We start from the raw sequence: 19,559 nt of genomic DNA, 5'->3' as shown, positions 1-19,559 counted from the left end.
CTGCGGGGGTCTTGCGGCTGAACAACGCCTTAATTACGTTCTTTCTGCGTTATGACCCCCGGTGAATTATGACCCCCTCCCAGTTTTTCGCGACACAACCCAGCCCCGACTTTCTGTATAAACCACTGATTCTTATGGTAGTGTTAGTAACAGGAGCCACATAAAAGGTACTACATTTCTGGAACACAAAGGCCGCGAAAACACAGCCACTTTTCTTTTACTGTTTCCATTAGAAACAGGCACCTTGTATACCATGGAGCATGTGATGGACATTTCTGCTTGCCAGTCAAAGTGTTAGTGGTGAGAAGTTTGTGTTGAGAAATGGAAAAAGTAACTTCACATAAGGACTCAGAAGCACCAACAAGTTTAATCTTTGCAAACACAAGATATTTACTATTAAAAAAGTGAAGCACTTGGCATTACGGGATAGCAAAAAGTTGAATATCTAGCCCCAGAACATTCGAAAACAAAAATGAGAAAGGTTGTGAGTGAAGACGATGATGCTTGAGACAATGACGGAGGTGAGCTGGGGGTAAAAATTCAAGAGAATGAAACATGAGCTTCAGGCAGGATATGGACAGAAATGAACAAAACAGCTGGAGTGACCTGTCTTGTTCATTTCTGTCCGTGTCCTGCCTGAAGCTCAGACAGTTATCACGACGGCGCAAGCTTTTTGCGCTTCCTGTCCTCAGATCGCTTGCGTGCATTTTCTCCCACTTCCCTGTTTCTTTGCCGTATGTATTGATATATTCCGCTCAAAGTAAGCATTAACATAAACCTAGCCTGACACGTGATGCTACAAAAGGGACCCTCTATCTTGCTCATCAAAGTGTCCAAGATATGTTGCCTTATTCTTTTCCTCTGTGCAGCAATTTTAAGTTTTTCTTGCACAAGTCTCTGTGCCTTGGACACACACTGGAACAGGGAGTCTGATGGCATACAAGAGAAACTACCAGAAGCCTCAGAATCGCTTTGCAAGTATGCAAGCAACCCCTCAGCTCTTTGGAGTCCCTCACCTACATCCTTCAACAAGTTTGGGCACTCGGTGCACTTAGATTTCTTTAAAAAAGAGTGTACCATTTCCCCCGCGTATGCATACTGTGCATTAGCCTCCAGGATATCAGGTGGCTCTTGCACAGCATGCATCACATGTTCAAGCTCTTTTTCATCAGCTGCAGACAATTGCTGTGAGCCAGATGGTTCAGAGGGAATGTTTGCAGCTGAGGAAACCGGCATACGCAGAAGTTCTTTCAGGAGTTCAGTCGTATCAGCCTCGCAATTCCCTCTGCTGGGAAGATTCGAGAGTCTCCCCACGAGGGTGTGCTTGAGAGCTGCAACGAACTGAAACACGTTGGGCGTCTCGTTGCACCCGTGCATCTACCGGAATTGCCTAAACATGTTCTCCAGGGGGTCCTGGTTAAGCCTCCGTGTCAGCAGATATTCAAAACCAAAATTTTGGTGAAGGTCTTCCCACAATGCAAGCACTGAGCGAATTGTGATTTGCCATCCCCTTACAGTAGGAGGTTGCCTATCACTGACGAACTTCCACCGTGCAATCCATTGGATAGCGGACTCGAGTAACTCCTGATGATTGGTGGATTCCTCCATAGCATATCGCATCTTTTTGTCGTAACGTCGTTCGATAGATGAGCTGTTCAAACAATCAAACAGCACATCCATCTTCAGGAGGAATTCCGAGGTCGCAATGCCTGCTGGATGCATACGCCCCATGCCAATCAGGGTAGCGATCCCAGTGGAAACTCGGTCGCTTAGCACTTGCACTGCAAGTTTAACCTTCATACGACTAAAGGGTGAAGGCTGAATGCAGTTGTATGTTAATTTGGGTACCCATTGAGTCGTCAAGGGGTAGTCTGATTCATACAACTCCTTGATGAAAGACCACTGAACTGTCTGTTGACAACCTCCAATCAGAAGATCATGCTTCAACAGAAGGTTCCGTGTAGTTTTCATCAGGTGAGGTGGGTCAAAAACAAAGTATACTGTGGAGCCATTAACTGTGAAATACGGCTTTGATGGGGAAATCTCAAGCTTTCTTGACAATGCAATGTTGCTGGCACCCTGGTCGCATACAACTACTTTCACAAAGATATCCGTTGTCTAAAGCTGCCGAATAAGCTCTTGAATCAAATCATTAAGTGTATCTGCTGACACAGTTGACTTCGAAAAGAGGTAAGACAAGGGTTGGACCCAGGATCTTGATATCCCCGAGAGCACAACAAGCAATGCTGAATTTGCCATCTGAGGGTTCCTCTCCTTTCCTGTGTCTGCAAATCCATAAATTTGGTCTGATCGATAATCATACTGCAAATGCTCCTTCAGAGACATTTCGTCAAATATCAGTGCACATACTCTGTCTTTTGGAGGTAGCCCTACGAATCTTTCCTTCAGTCCATCAAGGACTGTAGGCAGGACTCTAGGCTCCATGTTAATTTCTGTTAGCCAATTCCTGAGGGAACTCTCTGATGGCAAAGCCAGAATTTTGCCCATGAAGCGGTACGCCTGAGGGCTCTTGAGTGCAAGTTAAGTGCTACACCCTGAATTGTCGTGGCCACCTACGCCCAAACTTGTTCAAGGGCTGCAGGTACAGCTGGGTGCGGAATATGTCAAGAGCCCCCTTTGACAGGTATTGTAACGCACCCTGAACCACCTCACTCCTTGACAACCCACCGAAGCGAAACAGTGATCTACGCTTAAAGAGGGACCTCCTGAGGTTGGCGTTTCGCATCTGCAATTTCCGAATGAGGGAGGCTGTTCCTGCTGTCCTGATGTGGACGTCCAGGTGTGGAGGTTGGAGCCACAAAAATACCTATAAAAACAAAGACAATTATAAACAGCCCAATATGCCTGACAAATGAAACTTGCCTATCAAGCACAGGGTAAATCAATGCTACTCGTTATGCATCAAGTACACCACCTACACCATATTGATGTACTTACTCAAAATATGTATTGTTCTGTAGAAAGTAAGCAGCATAGCAACGAGTCAGAGGAAGGGGAAAGTCGCAAAAACGTAAAAATCTAAATCAGAATACTCGACATTTCTCTGGTATAACTTACAGCGGGGGTCAAGGAGGGAAGTGATAGGCGGAGGAGGGTCTTCTCACGAAACGTCTGGGGAGTCAGCAGTGCTTGTGCCCGGTGAGACTGAGGCACTGGTGCTGGGCATGGTGCCTGAAGGCAGCAAATATGCCAATGTGAGCATGTAATGCGTAATTTTATTAATGGTGACACAGACTATTCGTCAGCTTGAGACACAAAAACAATAATGGACAATTCCTTTCATTATAACTAATTCTGTGGTGCAGTGTTGACGCCAACAACAGGTGCGGTGCTCCATACCTCTGACAACCTATCAGGCAACTTTGTATGTGCTGGAAGTAAAGACTGACAGAACGCAAGACGAACTTACTGCCACGCGCTGCGTGCTCCTGGGGGAAGGGGATATCAAGACCAGGTGCTGCAGACGGAGAACCTGCAGTACGGTCTGAGCAGCCAGAGAGAGCCTATGCAAAAAAAAAAAAAAAAGAAAGCAACAGATGATGCACTGCTTTCATACCAACTGACCACTTCTCCAACTCCCTGCTAAGGAAGCAAAAGGAAAGCCCAAAGATCTACGTCAGAAGACATGAGTATTAACCTCCCAGCTGGAAGGTGTGGTAGGGCCTGTCTGTCTTCTGAACTTCCACAGCCTGCAGGACAAAAAGCGATACCCGATGTGCTAGGTTCACCAAATACGTCTGCAGCGTCTCCCGCACGTACAACCCCTGAAATTGGTGAGTATACAAGTATGAGTATCGTTGGACAGTAAACTTGGGGCTTACAGTTAGGGCAATGGAAGCCTTGAGATGTTTATGACTGACTAAGCTGCTCTACCTAGTTCACTGTTTACTTTTCACTTGACAAGGAATTGTGCCTCACCTGGCTGGAGTACCCTTCGTTGATCGACTGGGTATGGCTGACCGCTTCAGCTTTGTTTTTTGTCTGTTCTTGAAGCAGTCAGGCGCAAAGTGCAGGGCACACAGCCTCAGGTTTCTCAGCTGCGCAGGTCGGAGATTAGCGAGCTCGGGGCGTCCAGCAAAGGTTATCCATGCCGCCTTCGTGAATAAGCGTAGGATACGAAATCAACTACTCGCCGGCGTGACAACTTATCGGCACTGAAGGAACAAACGAAGCTTCTACTGTATCTCAATTTGAGTCGTCTAGTTCCAATCATTCACTCGGGCCCATCCTTTTGGGTACAAAGTTAACGTGCTAACAGTGAAGATAACGGAGGGTAGCACTACTCCGAAGGTCAAAGATAACCAAATAGAGCAAGTGCGTGCATACCTGTCGTCGTCGGGAAACCTGAAGAATAAATGGTCGCTGTTGAGGTTTGTCGAGGTACATCCTTCTGCCTTGCAGTATACAGTGGCATGGCGTCTTACCGTTACCATCTGTTCCATGTTGAAGGGCCTTACTTAAATTAAGAGGTTACACGCATATTTACAGGCATATTTACAGGCGTATGTACAAGGAACGAACGCCGCCACGGCCGACACGAAGCCCCAAGAGCAGCCAAAACTCAGCAGTGTAGCCAGGATATAAACGAACGGTGACCATAATACAATCCAAATCAACGTATCACTGATTGGTCAATTCTATGTCACGTGGGGTGCAAGCCCTGATGATTTGATTGGTTGCATGCCCAGGGTCGTGTGAATTAGCTCAATCCATGGGCTCTATGGCACCTGCGGGGGCCTGGCCGAGCTATGCCAGTAACACAATGTTTGCACGATCTTGTTCTATGTGTAATTCCCACCAATAAACAATGAACGAAACCTTCAGAACTTCCCGTGATGTTCACCCATTATTTATCAGTTCGATTTTGACGACGTGTTCGAATGTTGCGGCAACGTTTCATGCACAAATGGAATGTTACCACAATGCCTCTAGTTCAATGTTGGTGCAGCATTTTGAGACGATGCATTTAGAAACATTACGATTATGTTTCTCAGTCAATGTTTCACGTGCTCCAGCGAGGGAACATTACAGTTTGTGTGACCATTATGGGGATATTTAATTGAGACTGTGAGAGACACACTCCTGGACAACACTGCGGACGCAGTATGGGAGATGACTGAGAAAAACGACCGAAACGAGGACAACATAACCTCAAAGAAAATTAATCTGACCGAGAACTTGAAATTAATTACAATCCATTCTTACGCACATGTGAATGCGGCGTTGTTCCATAGCGTCAGTGCGACCACAGCCCTTGAGCCCTCGCGTGGCATAGTGGTTAAAATGATCGCCTTCCGTGCAAAGACTGGAGGTAACACGGGTTCGAGTCCTGACTGTGCTATCTGCGGTTTTCCCAGGGCTTCCCGGTAGGCTTTCCTGACGAATGTCGGCACAATTCCCCTGAAGTCTGCCCAGGAACAATTCTGTTACTGAATATGTAAGCCCACTGTGCTCACTTGCATATATATCACGGAGACTGTAGTGCTCCTCTAGGGTTGCTTTTGTAACGTTCCTACACTGTAAAAAAAAGCTGGTCATTGGCAACTGTAGTGAATGACGACGACTGAGGCATGATCTGGAGGCTCTCGCTCATCTGACCACCAGCTGTTGGACAGCAGCTGATACAGCTGATCGTACCAGAGTAAAACGCTGCTCCCGCACGAACCCTCATGTATTGTGTTTATTTCATACCTACAGCATCACAGCTGTTACAGCAATGTTGCATCAACATTGGAATATCACATTTCTTGCGATGTTGTTTCTGTAATATTGTTACAAAATAACGAAGCCGCTCTTTAGCAACGTCACATTAGCATTGCAATGTCACATTTTTGCAATGCTGTTGCAATAACATCGTTGCAGCGTAACGAATGTGCTCATTAGCAACATCAATATTGCATGGTGATATTTGTGCTGACTGGGTGGGTATGTCTTCTCCCGGAATTTGTTTCTTGTATTAAACAATGATATCAAATTCGGCCTCAAAACACTTTTCAGTAGAAGGGCATTTCCCTGGCTTTTTAAACTTTGTTTTCAAGGAAGGATTCGAAAGATTCGAGGTTCGTAAGATTTGTCGACTCGCAGAACCTTCCCTGGGTTTGAATTCGGATTCGGGATATTCTGGGTTCGTCCCATCTGTACAAAAAATAGTATTACTGCCCACCTCTGCTTTCTTCCTCTGTTACCTCCCGTCTACGCTACCGCCGTGGAAGAGAGGTGGGAAATCTGGAAAGCGTCTGGCATCTTGGGAAAGTGAGGTTCATTGCATCTAACCGACCGCCAGACCAACAGTTCAGCCTAAGCCCCCACGGCAAAAAGGCCCCGGCAAAATGCTTCCCGCCGCTTTTATTCAGTTCACCGGAGGCCACACCTCCAAAAGGAACCGGTGGCGTCGCCTAGCCACCACAGATGAGCAAGATAAACAAGATAAGTCCCAGAGCGGGTGTTACACCCATGTGCCGGCGATAACGTCCCCCACACTCCTCCCCCCTCCTCTCCTCAAGATCTCACATGAGGAGGTCATCTGTATCCAGTCCAGCATCATGTCTTCCGGGTTGTCAGGAACCTGTGTGGCTTCACCGGATCGGTCGAGTGCATGTGGGACAGGGCCTCTCAGGGGGACGGGGCAATGACAGTGGAGCAGAGCCAAGGCATCAGCAATGGTGGACTCCACTGAGCCGGTGGCGGAGCTCTGGGCCTCCGCGCAAGCACGGTGAAGATTTCCTCGACTGTGATCGGCACGGCAGAAGTCCAAGAAAGCCACACGAAGGGCAAAAGGGACGCCTTTCCTTGTCCGTTATGGGCAGAAGAGGGTCGGCCGAGTAAGGAACCCCCAGGGTCAGACCTCGGAAGGGTGGTGGGATATGGTTCGCGTCCGTTCCCCTCAACAGTCTAGGTTCAGATCTCCAACGGGACACTCAAGCCCACGACACAGGGCGGCCACTTTCGACGACGGTCCACGTGGCCACGGAATACGATGCTGGTCATGCAGCCGTGTTGCCCTCAGGAGCAGGAAAACTGATTGCTCCTTCCACGATGTTGGCGGCGATAGAAGGTGCGCTCCACTGCTTGCTGACTCGGTGTCACTCCTTTTAAAAACAATAAAATAGTGAAACAGTTCAAATTGTAACCATGCATCTCCTGGCGGCTAGGGTCTGACTATACCACGAATGCATCGTGAGAAATCGAGGAGATTGGAAACGCACGGGAAAGACTACGTCGGATGCAGTAGGCACTATGGGCCGAGATAGTGAATGCCATTGAGCTACGTCTGTAAGGGCGTGAGCCACAGCGTACGCAAACAGGCTGGGAATTGGAATCCTGTGCAAATCTGCATTATCGCATCAAATACAACACTGTGATAAGCTAATGCCTCAACCAATTGCGTTGAACACTCAGTATGCTACTGAGTTTGTTTGGAGCTCACCAGGAATGCAGGAATTGTAATCCAGGGTAAACTTTCTGTCGTAAATCGCTCTCACTGTCATGCAAGGACGTGAGTTACGACTGTTGCGGAAACCCACAGCTTCCCAAATCAAACGACGGCACCAGCAGTGCGCACCTGGTTGTAATCTCGTCTGATAGTTCCGTGGCTGCCTGATAGGCAGGCTGCTGATCATGGAAGGCTGCGATCGATTCTTACCAAGTTCTTGGAAAGGCACATATGGCGTAAAGTCACGCCTGCGTTCCCGGGGTCGGCGCGCAGTCAGGTCATACCTCACGCAGGCTCGCGCATACCTCACGCAGTCAGGTCATACCTGGACCGCGTACATGCTGGACGTCCATGGTGCTGCACCACATGAAGTACAAGCTAAGCGGTGTATATACTCTGCACGTAAGGGCAGAGGCTAGGGGTTCACGGCGGTGCTCAGGTACGTGGCGGAAACTAAGAAAAAAAAAAAAGGGCCGCAACCGAAGTTAGCCGAAAATGAATCCGTAGAAAAGAAAGAAAGAAAAACCTACAGCCACGCTCAGGTGATACATGACAAGTCTCACGCGCGACCTTAGCTCCTGACTTTCAGGGCCGGCTATTACACAAAAAAAAGCACGTATGGAAAGAACGGATTAGGGCAAAAAGAGGAGCACACCGGAAGCCCTTGGTATAACTGTTACCCCACACCAACCCTCCACGCCCATCTCATCACCGTAACGGACATTCAAAATAAGACCTCGGCGAACACACGACCGGTTATTGACACGCAGAAATTAGCGAAAGAGGTAAAGGAAGCGCGCTGGAATGCCACGGCGCTGCCGGTATCCAGTCACCCCTTCACGCCAACCCAAAAATAAAATGTGATAATGTGATAAGAGCAAATACCTTTTAATTTTTCTTGAAGACAAACTGGGTCTCCCTCTCAACCAGACAGACGAGCAGGTCCCACGTCGGGCGATAATTGTGGGATTGTGGGATGGTGGGCATTTTCCCACATTGGCGACGGGCTTCGCCCCGAGTGTGGGATGGTGGAAATTTTCTCAGAAGCTTCGAAATTCCTTTGTAACTCTCAGGGAGAGGCTGTTGGCTGTTACATGCGTCACCTTCGACAAAAAGGTGACATGGTTCAATGAACCTCGTTACTCCCATCTATGTTCACGTACCAAACTAGTCGAACAATGAAACTTGAATGTCCTATTTTTAGTACCCATTCTACGAATTCTGCGCGATGGTCATCGCCAGGGGCCTCGCAATCTGTTGCTGGTCTTCTTTCGGAAGGGTAGCCTTCTTACGTCCGGTTTCAGCAGCGTAGCATGTGTGGCATTTTTCACATTGTAGACTGCAAACAACACCGACTAAGTCATGTGGGGCAGTCCTTAGGATGACATGATATCTGGTTGAAACCAAGTCGTACATTATGTCCCCCTTGATTCAGTGGGGAGTTGGGTAGCGTGTTGTGTAACGGGCGGTGCCCTCGCCACCTAGCCTAAAAATAGATGGACGCGTCCGCGACTGCTGTAAAAGTATCAGATTTGCCTATGACTAGAGTCATAGTGTGACTAGACTAGTGTGTCATGATTAGAGTGTTTGGGGTAGAGTATCGCCCCGGGCGGTGAAACTCCCCACCCATCATCCCGAAATCAAGTTGTTGTCGTTGTTTTTTTTTTTTTCTTCAGTGCCCAACATCGACGATGACTTCTATATTCTAAATTTAGGAACCACTGCCATAGCCTACGTAAAATATTATTCAACTGTTTGGCAAAGTTGAGGGCGAGTATGTATTTACCGTATACTTGGCGAGAGCGCCACACTGACAGGTGCGGTAGAAAAATAATATTGATTGTTTAAACTTGAACTTTTAACTCTTCCACATTATTAATTTCGTTCTATTATATGAAGTTTTATGCTCTTCTGAATATCTACAGCACCATCATGACAGCACGATCCTTTTCAACTCCAACCGATTTCCTCTTTTCTTTGTTTTGCTTAGCGGTAATCGCTGGACGCTCCCGTTATCAGACATCACATTCAGTACCGATTATATTATTGGAAAAACCTAAACAACTGGTCTTGGAAAGTGACAAATTTGACTGGTGCATGGTGAAATCCAGGTCAATGTAGGTACAGCATAACACATTTCTTCTTAACAGAACCTAATCTACATTTTTCTACATCATGTGAGAGAATAGATGAAGAGAGGCTCTGCACACTGGTATTACGCCAGAACACAATATTACATAATACCATGACCTGCTCAAGATGAGAGCCAATAACATGCAGCCAGTTTCATTTGCGGTCTTCCCTTCTTTGTTTGGTTCAGGTTACGTGAACAGCGTCGTATACTGTGTAAAATCAGGATGACATATTCCTTGTGAGTAAAAAGATCATCTACATTCTTCAAAACCATGTGAGTTGAACATCCTGTCTATTTGACCATCTTGTGAAGCAGTCGTACAGAGTCAGTAACTTTCCACTCCATAGTTTCGGGCAAGTGCGATCTCCACAGTAACAGGTATGTAGTGAAAGCAATCGTGATATTTTATCAGTTAATGTGCACTTATCGTATGTCTTATTGAAGTCAAGTCGACCTTTTGATCGAAGAACACTGGAATAAAAAAAAATCGAGTTTGCCCCTTTTTTGAACGATCTGGAAACCGAATTTAGTTACCGCGCTGCGGCGCACATGTCGCAGTTTAATATGGAACATGTAAACAACACTTGCAAATGTGGTGTTGTGCACGCGAGCAACCCTGGTACGTTCCCGCGCGTGCCAAGCAGGTGTTGTTACGGAAAATGATATTTGAGATTCTGCTACATGCAAATATCTACTTTTATTTTCAACTCCAAACTACTTTCGCAACGGTTACGGTTTCCGAACTTCTACTTCGTCTCATTCGCCATCGTTAAATAAAGTTGCTGTTCTTGTTGTGGTTTTCGCTCGCGAACTACTGCTATACCGGTCTCACTACCGACCTCTCCGCGGTGGTCTACAAGGTTGTTTTGCAGCTTGTAAATACAACAGTATTTATCTTCACCTCTTTACTTGCAGCGCAATAAACGAGATATCGCTGAGTCATGGACATGCATGATCCTGATCCCTGTTCGCTATATGGCAACTTATCGGTACTCCATTAATTACAATCCATTCTTACGCACATGTGAATGCGGCGTTGTTCCATAGCGTCAGTGCGACCACAGCCCCTGAGCCCTCGCGTGGCATAGTGGTTAAAATGATCGCCTTCCGTGCAAAGACTGGGAGGTAACACGGGTTCGAGTTCTGACTATGCTATCTGCGGTTTTCCCAGGGCTTCCCGGTAGGCTTTCCTGACGAATGTCGGCACAATTCCCCTGAAGTCTGCCCAGGAACAATTCTGTTACTGGATATGTAAGCACACTGTGCTCACTTGCATATATATCACGGAGACTGTAGTGCTCCTCTAGTGTTGCTTTCGTAACGTTCCTACACTGTAAAAAAACTGGTCATTGGCAACTGTAGTGAATGACGACGACTGAGGCATCATCTGGAGGCTCTCGCTCATCTGACCACCAGCTGTTGGACAGCAGCTGATACAGCTGATCGTACCAGAGTAAAACGCTGCTCCCGCACGAACCCTCATGTATTGTGTTTATTTCATACCTACAGCATCACAGCTGTTACAGCAATGTTGCATCAACATTGGAATATCACATTTCTTGCGATGTTGTTTCTGTAATATTGTTACAAAATAACGAAGCCGCTCTTTAGCAACGTCACATTAGCATTGCAATGTCACATTTTTGCAATGCTGTTGCAATAACATCGTTGCAGCGTAACGAATGTGCTCATTAGCAACATCAATATTGCATGGTGATATTTGTGCTGACTGGGTGGGTATGTCTTCTCCCGGAATTTGTTTCTTGTATTAAACAATGATATCAAATTCGGCCTCAAAACACTTTTCAGTAGAAGGGCATTTCCCTGGCTTTTTAAACTTTGTTTTCAAGGAAGGATTCGAAAGATTCGAGGTTCGTAAGATTTGTCGACTCGCAGAACCTTCCCTGGGTTTGAATTCGGATTCGGGATATTCTGGGTTCGTCCCATCTGTACAAAAAATAGTATTACTGCCCCCTCTGCTTTCTTCCTCTGTTACCTCCCGTCTACGCTACCGCCGTGGAAGAGAGGTGGGAAATCTGGGAAAGCGTCTGGCATCTTGGGAAAGTGAGGTTCATTGCATCTAACCGACCGCCAGACCAACAGCTCAGCCTAAGCCCACACGGCAAAAAGGCCCCGGCAAAATGCTTCCCGCCGCTTTTATTCAGTTCACCGGAGGCCACACCTCCAAAAGGAACCGGTGGCGTCGCCTAGCCACCACAGATGAGCAAGATAAACAAGATAAGTCCCAGAGCGGGTGTTACACCCATGTGCCGGCGATAACGTCCCCCACACTCCTCCCCCCTCCTCTCCTCAAGATCTCATATGAGGAGGTCATCTGCATCCAGCCCAGCATCATGTCTTCCGGGTTGTCAGGAACCTGTGTGGCTTCACCGGATCGGTCGAGTGCAAGTGGGACGGGGCCTCTCAGGGGGACGGGGCAATGGCGGTGGAGCAGAGCCAAGGCATCAGCAATGGTGGACTCCACTGAGCCGGTGGCGGAGCTCTGGGCCTCCGCGCAAGCACGGTGAAGATTTCCTCGACTGTGATCGGCACGGCAGAAGTCCAAGAAAGCCACACGAAGGGCAAAAGGGACGCCTTTCCTTGTCCGCTATGGGCAGAAGAGGGTCGGCCGAGTAAGGAACCCCCAGAGTCAGACCTCGGAAGGGTGGTGGGATATGGTTCGCGTCCGTTCCCCTCAACAGTCTAGGTTCAGATCTCCAACGGGACACTCAAGCCCACGACACAGGGCGGCCACTTTCGACGACGGTCCACGTGGCCACGGAATACGATGCTGGTCATGCAGCCGTGTTGCCCTCAGGAGCAGGAAAACTGATTGCTCCTTCCACGAAGTTGGCGGCGGTAGAAGGTGCGCTCCACTGCTTGCTGACTCGGTGTCATTCCTTTTAAAAACAATAAAATAGTGAAACAGTTCAAATTGTAACGATGCATCTCCTGGCGGCTAGGGTCTGACTATACCACGAATGCATCGTGAGAAACCGAGGAGATTGGAAACGCACGGGAAAGACTACGTCGGATACAGTAGGCACTATGGGCCGAGATAGTGAATGCCATTGAGCTACGTCTGTAAGGGCGTGAGCCATAGCGTACGCAAACAGGTTGGGAATTGGAATCCTGTGCAAATCTGAATTATCGCATCAAATACAACACTGTGATAAGCTAATGCCTCAACCAATTGCGTTGAACACTCAGTATGCTACTGAGTTTGTTTGGAGCTCACCAGGAATGCAGGAATTGTAATCCAGGGTAAACTTTCTGTCGTAAATCGCTCTCACTGTCATGCAAGGACGTGAGTTACGACTGTTGCGGAAACCCACATCTTCCCAAATCAAACGACGGCACCAGCACGGCGCACCTGGTTGTAATCTCGTCTGATAGTTCCGTGACTGCCTGATAGGCAGGCTGCTGATCATGGAAGGCTGCGATCGATTCTTACCAAGTTCTTGGAAAGGCACATATGGCGTAAAGTCACGCCGGCGCCTGCGATCCCGGGGTCGATACGCAGTCAGGTCATACCTCACGCAGCTGGACCGCGCACCTGCTGGGCGTCAATGGTGCTGCACCGCATGAAGTACAAGCTAAGCGGTGTATATACTCTGCGCGTAAGGGCAGAGGCTAGGGGTTCACGGCGGTGCTCAGGTACGTGGCGGAAACTAAGAAACAAAAAAAGGGCAGCAACCGAAGTTAGCCGAAAATGAATCCGTAGAAAAGAAAGAAAGAAAAACCTACAGCCACGCTCAGGTGATACATGACAAGTCTCACGCGCGACCTTGGCTCCTGACTTTCAGGGCCGGCTATTACACGAAAAAAAGCACGTATGGAAAGAACGGATTAGGGCAAAAAGGGGAGCACACCCGAAGCCCGCGGTATAACTGTTACCCCACACCAACCCTCCACGCCCATCTCATCAGCGTAAACGACATTCAAAATAAGACCTCGGCGAACACACGACCGGTTATTGACACGCAGAAATTAGCGAAAGAGGTAAAGGAAGCGCGCTGGAATGCCACGGCGCTGCCGCTATCAAATCACCCCGTCACCCGAGGCCCCTGCCGATGGTCATCGGCAGGGGCCTCGCAATCTGTTGCTGGTCTTCTTTCGGAAGGGTAGCCTTCTTACGTCCGGTTTCAGCAGCGTAGCATGTGTGGCATTTTTCACATTGTAGACTGCAAACAACACCGACTAAGTCATGTGGGGCAGTCCTTGGGATGACATGATATCTGGTCGAAACCAAGTCGTACATTATGTCCCCCTTGATTCAGTGGGGAGTTGGGTAGCGTGTTGTGTAACGGGCGGTGCCCTCGCCACCTAGCCTAAAAATAGATGGACGCGTCCGCGACTGCTGTAAAAGTATCAGATTTGCCTATGACTAGAGTAATAGTGTGACTAGACTAGTGTGTCATGATTAGAGTGTTTGGGGTAGAGTATCGCCCCGGGCGGTGAAACTCCCCACCCATCATCCCGAGATCAAGTTGTTATTGTTGTTGTTGTTTTTTTCTGTGCCCAACATCGACGATGACTTCTATATTCTAAATTTAGGAACCACTGCCATAGCCTACGTAAAATATTATTCAACTGTTTGGCAAAGTTGAGGGCGAGTATGTATTTACCGTATATTTGGCGAGAGCGCCACACTGACAGGTGCGGTAGAAAAATAATATTAATTGTTTAAACTTGAACTTTTAACTCTTCCACATTATTAATTTCGTTCTATTATATGAAGTTTTATGCTCTTCTGGATATCTACAGCACCATCATGACAGCACGATCCTTTTCAACTCCAACCGATTTCCTCTTTTCTTTGTTTTGCTTAGCGGTAATCGCTGGACGCTCCCGTTATCAGACATCACATTCAGTACCGATTATATTATTGGAAAAACCTAAACAACTGGTCTTGGAAAGTGACAAATTTGACTGGTGCCTGGTGAAATCCAGGTCAATGTAGGTACAGCATAACACATTTCTTCTTAACAGAACCTAATCTACATTTTTCTACATCATGCGAGAGAATAGATGAAGAGGGGCTCTGCACACTATTATTTACGCCAGAACACAATATTACATAATACCATGACCTGCTCAAGATGACAGCCAACAACATGCAGCCAGTTTCATTTGCGGTCTTTCCTTCTTTGTTTGGTTCAGGTTACGTGAACAGCGTCGTACTGCTGTGTAAAATCAGGATGACAAATTCCTTGTGAGTAAAAAGATCATCTACATTCTTCAAAATAATGTGAGTTGAACATCGTGTCTATTTGACCATCTTGTGAAGCAGTCGTTCAGAGTCAGTAACTTTCCACTCCATAGCTTCGGGCAAGTGCGATCTCCACAGCAACAGGTATGTAGTGAAAGCAATCGTGATATTTTATCAGTTAATGTGCGCTTATCGTATGTCTTATTGAAGTCAAGTCGACCTAATGATCGAAGAACACTGGAATAAAAAAAAAATCGAGTTTGCCCCTTTTTTCAACGATCTGGAAACCGAATTTAGTTACCGCGCTGCGGCGCACATGTCGCAGTTTAATATGGAACATGTAAACAACACTTGCAAATGTGGTGTTGTGCACTCGAGCAACCCTGGTACGTTTCCGTGCGTGCCAAGCAGGTGTTGCTACGGAAAATGATATTTGAGATTCTGCTACATGCAAATATCTAGTTTTATTTTCAACTGCAAACTACTTTCGCAACGGTTACGGTTTCCGAACTTCTACTTCGTCTCATTCGCCATCGTTAAATAAAGTTGCTGTTGTTGTTTTGGTTTTCGCTCGCGAACTACTGCCGAGAAGTTTGGGTGACGCCCCCTGGTGTTCACTGAACGAACCGTGTCGTGGGGATGTCCCCGGGCAATATTCGCATATTGCATTGCGTATCAAGGCATACTTTAAAAGCGATAAAACCCCCGTGCCGGGGAACAAGTCAACAGACGACACAACACACAGGCACAGACTGACGAACAAGGATTTATTATCAAACTTGGTTTATATCCTCTAACCTAACCAACAACGCCCTCTTCAGCAAGTTCCCAGTACACCCCCAGCATGCCTAGTGACTTTATCTTTATCAAAAGTATAAGACTTATCTTGCGTCCCTCCTGTTTGAATCTTCCAAAAACTTCTCGACTGGAGCAGTTATCAGCACTGAAGGCACACTCACGCACCTGGACCCCGCATTTTTTATACTTAAAGCTTCACGATATAATAAAGCACCGCCCTTATTACTCTTATATAAAATTTTTGTCTCATGGAATTTTGCAACACAACCCTGGCACCTTTTTAAATGCTCAACCAAGTTTCCATACCCCCTGCTAACCGAATAACGATGTTCCTTTAACCTAACATTAATGCACCGGGATGTTTGCCCAATATATTCACGCCCGCAACTAAACGGTATGCAATAAACAACCCCAACTATACAGTCCACAAACTGATTTTCATGACTTATAGAGCACCGAGGTAACTGCTCCTGATTTACCTTCCTAATCAGTGATCTTAAGCCGGGTTTTTTACGAAAGACTACTTCAACATTGTACTTGCTAGCTACTTTTTTTATCCTGTGAGAGGCTTTATGGGTATATGTAATTACCCCAAAGTTCCTTCTTTCAGGGCTTTCGGTTTTTTTGCCACTACTTATTTCTCTGATGATTCTGTTTAGGATATCCCTAATGATGTTCTCAGGATATCCTGCTTCTTCTAACCTCTGAATTTGCTCTATACAACCAGCTTTCAGCAAGTGGATGCAGCACCTGCTCAGAGCGTTATTAATGACGCATCTAGCTACACCGTTTTTTACGGTCTTTGAAATACAGGACCCATACGGGGTTAAAGGCTTTTTACATCTTTGTTTGTATTGCCAACAAACACCTGTAGCATGAGCAAAGATAGCAAGGTCAAGAAATTGCAACCTCCCCTGTTCCTGTGTCTCCAGGGTAAACTTCAAACCTTCCCCACTTTTTTCAAAAATTTCCTTGACCTCAACCTCCCTGACTTCATTTGGGGCACATAAGAGAAAATCATCCACATATCTCATGATAGTTAACATGCCTAATTCGCTGCAGCTACCCATAACCTTCCTATCAATTTTTGCCATAACCAAGTCGCTAATAATGGGCGCAATACTTGAGCCTATACAAACCCCTGTCCTCTGTCTGTAAACCTTTCCGTCTACCTCCACCAAGGTTGATTCTAAGTACAGACTAAGTAACTGTAAGAACTGTTGTACAGAGCAACCAGAGGAATTTTGGAATTTTACACCTCCGAACAATTCAATAGCCTCTTCAACGACTTCAAACATTATCTTTTTAGGCAGACTATAATACAAATCAACAACATCTAAAGAAAAGAATTTAACTTCTTGATTCTCTATAGTTTTTAAAAAATCCACAACTTCACAGGCATTTTTTACCCGGAAAGGATCATCAACAGTCAAAAGTTTAAGGTTATCCTGTAAAAATCTGCTAACTACACCCTGCCAGGTATTCTTTTCACAAATTATAGTACGAAAGGGAAAGCCCTTTTTGTGTAATTTTACGGTATGAAAAGCCTCAAGGTACTGACTTTGTGCTTTTTTTATCAAACCAGCCACTTTGTCTAAATTATTATCTATGAACCATTGTCTGGCTTTTGTTTTCAGGTTCCTACTAGGTCTGCCCTTAACACTCACGAAATCCTTGGCAATGGCTTCCATCTGCTTATTTTTGTACTCTTCAACCCCCAAAATAACAACGGAACTAACTTTGTCGACTCTCAAAAGGACGCAGTTGTTCTTCCTTAAATCCTTAACCACATTGGTAGTGGATTTGTCAATTTTCTTTTTCTTCTTCATCTTATCTTCACACCCAGAGACAGCTACTATAGCTTCATCAATGAAATGGCTCCTATCATCTTCTTTCACATTCTTACTAACCTGGTGGACCATATCAATTAAAGTGTCCTTCGATGTTATGGAAGAGGGGGTGTACTTGGGTCCTTTTGCCTTGAAACTTGGTTGAGCATTTAAAAAGGTGCCAGGGTTGTGTTGCAAAATTTCATGAGACAAAAATTTTATATAAGAGTAATAAGGGCGGTGCTTTATTATATCGTGAAGCTTTAAGTATAAAAAATGCGGGGTCCAGGTGCGTGAGTGTGCCTTCAGTGCTGATAACTGCTCCAGTCGAGAAGTTTTTGGAAGATTCAAACAGGAGGGACGCAAGGTAAGTCTTATACTTTTGATAAAGATAAAGTCACTAGGCATGCTGGGGGTGTACTGGGAACTTGCTGAAGAGGGCGTTGTTGGTTAGGTTAGAGGATATAAACCAAGTTTCATAATAAATCCTTGTTTGTCAGTCTGTGCCTGTGTGTTGTGTCGTCTGTTGACTTGCTCCCCGGCACGGGGGTTTTATCGCTTTTAAAGTATGCTGTACCGAACAGCCCAATTTTTAACCATTTTCGATGTACTGTCTAGTTATATGGGCCATAGCTTGTGTTTTGACAATCCCGTTTGGGAAATGACCTCGAGAAATGTCCTGATCATGGCGAAGCTTCTTCAGACCTCCAATGATTTGGAGGTAAAGGGAAGAATGTTTTCCTTCTACCTAAGAAAAGGTGGGTTCCCTGAATGCCTTATGGAGTGCCTGGGACCCTTGAAACCTTCAACTTCACACGGCCGAAGATTGTTGAAGATGTGCAGAAGTGAGGCCTATCATCAAAGCAAGCTCTTTAGGAAAGCTGGTCTCGCCCTAGCAGAGACCCTGTGGGGTCTTGGATACAGAAATGAGGGGGCCTTCAAACATCTTCGGAAGTTGAGTGATGAAGATCTCAACTTTTAGTGGTTAAAGGTGTTGCGTTCCTTGCCAAGGAAGGCACCTCGAAGGGAGGCTACGCAAACTGTTGAAAAGATTGGGGAGGCAAGAGCATCGCAAGAAACCGTTCAGCTCCTGGCAAAAGGACCCAAGTACACCCCCTCTTCCATAACATCGAAGGACACTTTAATTGATATGGTCCACCAGGTTAGTAAGAATGTGAAAGAAGATGATAGGAGCCATTTCATTGATGAAGCTATAGTAGCTGTCTCTGGGTGTGAAGATAAGATGAAGAAGAAAAAGAAAATTGACAAATCCACTACCAATGTGGTTAAGGATTTAAGGAAGAACAACTGCGTCCTTTTGGAAGTCGACAAAGTTAGTTCCTTTGTTATTTTGGGGGTTGAAGAGTACAAAAATAAGCAGATGGAAGCCATTGCCAAGGATTTCGTGAGTGTTAAGGGCAGACCTAGTAGGAACCTGAAAACAAAAGCCAGATAATGGTTCATAGATAATAATTTAGACAAAGTGGCTGGTTTGATAAAAAAAAGCACAAAGTCAGTATCTTGAGGCTTTTCATACCGTAAAATTACACAAAAAGGGCTTTCCCTTTCGTACTATAATTTGTGAAAAGAGTACCTGGCAGGGTGTAGTTAGCAGATTTTTACAGGATAACCTTAAACTTTTGACTGTTGATGATCCTTTCCGGGTAAAAAATGCCTGTGAAGTTGTGGATTTTTTAAAAACTATAGAGAATCAAGAAGTTAAATTCTTTTCTTTAGATGTTGTTGATTTGTATTATAGTCTGCCTAAAAAGATAATGTTTGAAGTCGTTGAAGAGGCTATTGAATTGTTCGGAGGTGTAAAATTCCAAAATTCCTCTGGTTGCTCTGTACAACAGTTCTTACAGTTACTTAGTCTGTACTTAGAATCAACCTTGGTGGAGGTAGACGGAAAGGTTTACAGACAGAGGACAGGGGTTTGTATAGGCTCAAGTATTGCGCCCATTATTAGCGACTTGGTTATGGCAAAAATTGATAGGAAGGTTATGGGTAGCTGCAGCGAATTAGGCATGTTAACTATCATGAGATATGTGGATGATTTTCTCTTATGTGCCCCAAATGAAGTCAGGGAGGTTGAGGTCAAGGAAATTTTTGAAAAAAGTGGGGAAGGTTTGA

At 45.9% G+C, this 19,559-nt stretch overlaps 1 protein-coding gene across 1 annotated transcript in view; it reads right to left on the bottom strand.

The window, feature by feature from the left end:
• LOC135386310 (uncharacterized) overlaps positions 1–19,559 on the bottom strand; it is a 532,914-nt gene that overhangs the window by 153,899 nt on the left and 359,456 nt on the right. The gene's annotated exons all lie outside the window — the stretch shown is intronic.

Source organism: Ornithodoros turicata, chromosome 1, assembly GCF_037126465.1.
Source record: "Ornithodoros turicata isolate Travis chromosome 1, ASM3712646v1, whole genome shotgun sequence".
Classification (NCBI taxonomy): domain Eukaryota; kingdom Metazoa; phylum Arthropoda; class Arachnida; order Ixodida; family Argasidae; genus Ornithodoros; species Ornithodoros turicata.
This window is presented reverse-complemented; position numbering and strand designations above follow the sequence as displayed.